Source organism: Ostrea edulis, chromosome 9 (assembly GCF_947568905.1).
Source record: "Ostrea edulis chromosome 9, xbOstEdul1.1, whole genome shotgun sequence".
NCBI lineage: Eukaryota > Metazoa > Mollusca > Bivalvia > Ostreida > Ostreidae > Ostrea > Ostrea edulis.
Window position 1 is genome coordinate 28,783,419 of NC_079172.1, and position 6,860 is coordinate 28,790,278.

General features: G+C 33.3%; 1 long non-coding RNA gene across 1 annotated transcript; it reads right to left on the bottom strand.

Moving 5' to 3' along the window:
- Positions 1-3,653: 3,653 nt before the first annotated feature.
- On the bottom strand, positions 3,654-6,860 carry LOC130050331 (uncharacterized). The gene is made up of 2 exons (XR_008798759.1): positions 6,758-6,860; positions 3,654-5,148 (listed from the first exon to the last, which is right to left on the bottom strand). It is a non-coding gene; the product is annotated as an uncharacterized LOC130050331 (long non-coding RNA).

Genomic DNA, 6,860 nt, shown 5'->3' on the forward strand with positions numbered 1-6,860 from the left:
ATTCTAGAGGATCATCTAAACGGCAACATGTACCCCTAATTACTCATCTTATTTTTATAACTATAGTTAACAATAGTAAATAGTAGAAATCTTTTACTATCTTAAAGTATAATATGATATGTTATACTGTATTAAATTCAATTGCCAGTGTCTATGGTCGTGCAATATCCGCTGTGATCGATTCATATTACATTGAACATATTGAATATTTGGCTTACAAAAATTAAAGTGTCAACGCGTTTTCAACAGAAAACAAAAATATCCATCATTGTATTGTAATAAATCAAAGGAAAGCATCCTTTGTTTTAGAAATCTAAGTATCAAAAATACCCTACTATAGCAAATTAAAATATCACACTCTATATGGATTTGAAAGATTTCAATACACTCACTATTCCTGACTAGCTAATTTTTGTGTTCAGCAAAATTTTTCTTGTGAATAAAAATACGTTAGTAAAAAAGTAAGGTATCAAGAACGTTTTATGCAAAAATGTGCCTAAGAATTTTTTTTCTTTTGGAAGTAGTAGCAATCTACGACAGGTCATATAACTTTAAATGTTGATGCTAATATCGTTGATAGGATACCATGGGTTCCAGGCCTGTCCATGTCTTAATCGGTTCACACAGAAAGCTCTGTAATAGGTAGTAAATCCCCCCTTCGTCATACACTCGGTATTTGAAATTGAGAATCGTGGATGTTTCAGACGAGCCTAAAATATAAATGCCCTTGTAATGGCATGCGTTTGCATGTTAAGGAACCCTCTCTGGTCGCTATAGATAGGTCTCAATTTGTTGCGCTTAAATTACAGCTTGTGATGTATCAATACGAATATGACGTAAAATAAACAAACCAAGCGAAGCAAATCGAAACGCATCGGTATCTCTCCAGTATGATACACATGCCTCTCCAATATAATGCACAAATTTCTTTTATATTGATAAAAAAGTAATATTTATAAACACTTACATTTTGATTTTCCAGAATCAAGAAATCAAACAATCATTACACATGCACCAATAGCAATGAAGAAGTTTTAGGATAGACGTTTAAAGAACAATATGGTGCATTTCATATATATCATATATACCATCAGTTGATGGTACAGGGATTTCAACAGTCTCGATTGAAGTCAGCATTTCGCAAATTCAATGGTCGTTATAACGATCTAGTTTGTCAATACAACCTCGCATTGGGTCAAATCCTATCTGACGTGTTTCATACCGATTGTTAAGCCGTTCTTGGCACACTGATTTTGACTGCGGATAACTCCGTTTACCTGATCAGGATATAGGGCTCACGGCGGGTGTGACCGGTCAACAGGGGATGCTTACTCCTCCTAGGCACCTGATCCCACCCCTGGTGTGTCCAGGGGTCCGTGTTTGCCCAACTATCTATTTTGTATTGTTTGTAGGAGTTATGAGATTGATCATTGTTCGTTATCTTCACCTTGCATATGGTACGTGACGGTGTAATCTCATTAAAATCTAACGAGACACCAATATTAGTATATACGATCACTGTTTGTTTTCATCACATCTTAACGTAATTATTCGCTTTTCTAAATAGTCCTTTGTCTTGGTAACTTTCTTGATTGAAATAGTATTTTATAGTATTTTATAGTATTTTATAGTACTTTATAGTATTTTATAGTTTCTGCTCGGTAGAAATAAATGACAGAACATGCAGTGGTATCAAAATGATTCGTTGATTCGTTTTAGATAAAGTCTTGTCTGGTGGCATACACATGCATACGTACATGTGAGCTGAAACACAAATGTTACCAATTTGATCAGTTTTGATTTCGAAAAGTGTTAAATGCAATGTCACTCATGCCAATGATTCTGCATTCTTTTTTTCTATTTTGGAAGTAAGAATTCCGTGATATTGCTGCTACGAAGATTCCAAAACTGTTACCAAACGAAGAATACTACTAAGTAAATGTATTATTCCTCCAATCGGATTCATATAGAAATGCTTTAAATTGCTGAAAACCTTTAACAAGATAAGCTTTTTCTAGTTTCCCTGACTGTAGACTGAAAATTGTCCCGGTGTGATTCAAACTGCAGTACTCATGCTCATTGAGAAAGTAACAAAGAAAAAACATCTGTTTAACTTTTTATTTCAATTGCAGCATCGACAGGGATGCTTACTACGCCTAGGCACCTAAACTCTCTCTGGTATAGCCAAGAGTCCATGTTTGCCCAACTCTATTTTGCATTCCCATATTGCTTATAGGAATTATGAGATTGATCACTGTTCGTTATCTTGACCTTTCAAGGACATTATGTTTTTGAACACAGCACAGAATTCTGTAGTTCGTTTAATCCATTGTTTAAAGTCACCTCCTAAAGCAATGCAATATTTTTCTTGGACGTTTGCATTGGTTAAGTTTACAAAAACACCCTGTCGATTGACCGTATGCTATCTGACGTGTTTAATACCAATCGCTAGACCACTTTTTACGTACTGATTTTGACGACGGATTATTCCGTTTACCTAATCAAGAGTATGACCGCTCAACATGGGATGTTTACTCTTAAATTTTCTGTCTGAACCATTTTCATCAATATTTGTATATTGATGTGAGCGGTCCATTGTTAAAGACCGAGAAAATAAACACCGCCTTCAAAGGACTAAGACCATGTTTAGCTATATCGGCCCTGTGGTGTGTTAAAAAATAAAGCAGAATGAATTGAAATAAAATTGTTATCATTTGATAATATAATCTTTATACCATCGCGACGTGCCAAGATTTCCCCGCCAAAACGTCAGCTTGTGGAATTCTATACAAGACAAAACCGGTATCGGTCTGGTTTTCTGCAGAAATCTCCACTTTTTTCAAATTTAGTCATATAATTCATATAAAACACGACCTTCGATCCAGAAACTGACTGTAGTCTATCAAAATCTATCAATACAAATAAATTTTGCACGAACGATTTTTTGGATCGAAAGGTGTGCTGTTGATGAATATCAACTTTGAATTAAATCGAGAGCAATCCGGAATTATTTATTTTTGTGAGAGTTGTGGGTATTTTATTAATTATGTTGCTTTGAAAAATTAAAACAACATACTTATGTGGAGTCTACATCATTTCCATGCAGAATACACCCCTATGTGGTGTTTTTATCATAAGTTTGTGCAGGAATTCTAAAAGCTATAGAATTTTGATGCATAAACAAACGAATCTGCTGTCCGACAAATCGGACCTTCAATGCTATAGAAAGTTTTTATTTAGACGACACCAACAGAATTACTAAGATCAAAATGAAAAGAATTTATAGAACATGCATTGATATAACTAAAACTATTGCCGATATATCGAAAGTATAACGTTAACTAGGGCAAGTAAACGTATCAAGGATTTTAAGCGTGTGACGTCATAGATGTCGTGGCTTAGTGGTAGAGAGCCCGTCCTTCGATCGGGAGATCCGGGTTCAATTCCTACCCGTGTCAATATTTTTTTTTTTAAATCATACTGTTAACTTCATTTTTCTTGGCGTTATTGAAAAATTAATTTCTTTCAAGACACTGAAGATGAAATTATACCTGAATACAAATAAAAATAACAATCACAGAACACCAACAAAATATGCAAGGATTACAGATTACATTTTTTAAAATTCATTGAAAAAACCCAAACCAAAATACTTTATTTTCGGACTTGATTTTATTTCAAAGAATGAACCAGCAAAAGATAATGAAAAGGAAAGTTTTTCCAATGCATCTAATGTACAGAAGAAAAGTCAGAAAAAATGTGAATCCATTAGCTATTCGTCATTTCCTGCAGAGTAAGAACTTTCTTGTTGAAACCACCACATGCTATATTGTGTAGCAAGTGTAGACATGTGTGTCAGTAAATTCACATCCAACAAAATTGTCACCACCAATCTCGGCCACTTCCTGAGACAAAGTCTCTACAGAGAATTTCAATACCTCTCAACAGAACCAGGCCTGGGGTAATGGTAATTAAATGACAACCAGTTTCAATGTAATGGGGGTGTAATGAACCATTTTTGCATTACAAGTAATGGTAATGTATTGCATACTGTACTGCACATTTTTCATTACATTTACACTACTTCAAATATTTGATGATATTTCGAAGATTTAGAATAATTCATTTTATTAGTGATTGACTGAAGCATTTGAAACATTGATGACAATCAAATGCAATGAATAACTTAATAGATATGTTTCCTAACATTGCTGAATATTTTGTGTACTTATGTTAATGTATAATTAAAAATCATAATACAGAAATAATTTTTATGCCATTTCTTTAATATCTGACAGTATGTTATGTAAATGTGTAATGTAAATTCACTCTCAAGTAATGTAATACATTATATTTCAAAATAGGAGTAATGGTAATGTGAAATTTTCTAGGTAATGTAAGGCGTTACATTGCTATGTAATTGACCTCTAGCCTGGATAGAACACCTTCTCATGCATATATGCAAGTGCCTTGGACCCCAACTTGTCATTTCCTCTTTTGCAAGATTTTCAGCATTTCTTCATAGAGATCATAATTCCAAATGCAAGGTGTCCAAGATGATGAATTCAGACCTGACCAGTGTTTTTGACAATTTGATAACTTTTGACTCTACACTTTTCATCATTCAAAAAGTACATTATGACATTCATAATTCAACATGCAGATTTTCATTTGAATCATCAAATATGAATTCTTCCAAATAATACCCCCCCCCCAAAAAAAAAACACTTTAAAAACCTCCACAGGTATATTTCAAATGACATAGAAGTGCCATGGGTTAATAAGGGTTAAACTTCAGAGTCGACATGTTTCTTCCAAGCAATATAGTCTTGTTTGGATCCAGTTTTTCCAGTTCTGATATAACTGCCTGATACTGTACAATGTAGGTGTCAATCTGGTCCCCCTATTGTGGGAATCTGTTTCCACATAACTGATGTATAATCTGGTACCTTGCTATTGGCAGGCACAACAAGGAAGCTATTCCTTCAGTGATGTCCAACACTTATCCGCATGTGTCACTGATGCCACTATCATTGATGAATCTGATGGCAGTGATGATAGCATTATTGAGGAGTAGGAATATGGATTCTTGTCAATCTGATTCATGTCACCCTTGCCATTAATTTTTGCTGTACATATTATATCATCCTGAAATTCAAATTACTCCAGTATTATATCATTATCAAAACTATATCATAAATGAAAGGTGAAGATAACAAACAGTGATCAATCTCATAACTCCTACAAGCAATACAAAATAGATAGTTGGGCAAACACGAACCCCTGTATTATAATATTCACATAAAAGTTGTACTTTCATGCCCTCATGTATTTTCATTGATACAGAATTCAGAAAAATTACATTTATGTATTCGGTGGGAGATTAACATGTCTCCAACTAAACAATAGAGGACAGTTTAGCTACATGTACATTTCTGCATAAATAATTATATACACAAACATTTCATTTGAATTTGATTCCCCATCTAATAATTTTTGTTGTAGCTAATGTTGATATATTACATGTATCTTACTTCACAATTATCAGCAAATTCACAAAATATTTTTATCTTTCATGCTCTTCCTTGTGGTAGATGTATGGAAAAATTTAATATTCAATAATATAAAGGAGATAAGCTAACAAAAAAATATATGCTTAAATCATGGTAGTACCCATGAAATTCAACATTCTCTGAGTGATTCTATATCTAATCCCAATGCAGGCATGTAAGTTGTAAGTGTAATTGTTGAAATTAAGTTTGACATGTTTACAATTTATCTTGAAATAAGGCATATTTAAATTATAAAACCAAACTGTTCTTATGATTTTCCTGGCTTAATGGTGCTTTTAAGTATTTAAAAATTATTGAATGTAAAAATCATTCCGACTTTTCTAATCCATGTTTCCGCATAAGGCCAAAAAAAATATATATATGTTAATTGGTTTCCACTTTCCCGACCTACCCTAATTAAAAATTTCTGTTGACCCTAACACATTTTTTTCTATTCTCACAGATTTTGTAAATGTCATCACTACAACAAGAATATATTTATTGACTTATGAAGTTATTTATTATGCACTAATACCAGACAGATTCCAAACCACAGAAACAGTTTTTGTTTACAGTAAATTGAAGAAATGTATCGATTCATCATATAACTTTTATTTGATTACTAAATAATCACTAAGTTAAGTTTAAACATAGTAGAATACTAGAATACCAAATCATTCGAAAATTATTCAACCTATAACCCCCCACAGGCCTACATGTTACCCCAGAGACATATACCATTATGGAAATATACATCTATATACAATTATATGTCTCTTTAACCTATACAAATACTTTTTAGACCATACAATGATACATGGAAAGTTCAAAGTGTGAAGTGAGTCAAACATCATGTAAGAAAATTCAAATAGACCCGAGAAGGTCATGCACTTGGAATTGAAAATGGCATGATCGTAAAACAGCTGATTTTTCTGATCAGCTGATATACATACAATTTTAAATCTTAACAATATATAATTATAATAGATAAACAATAAATATATGTTGACAACAGTTAACAGATTTGTTGTGGGATTTCCAACAGCCCAATGCGTGAATATTACGTGTTTGTCAACACACCACAGGCGCACCATACTATTCGTTCCATGCGACTTGTTTATTATTTTTAAGAGCAATTGGTACACCTATATGGTTATACAGTTTAACGAGTAGAGGTGAAGTATATTCATATTTCTAAAACTTACGTTGAAATGCGATGAGTACATCCTCTGCAACTTCCACGAACAGCGCAAACAGGCTAACAGCGCGGCGTGTGAAAATGGCCGAATGAAGGATTGAAAAATATGG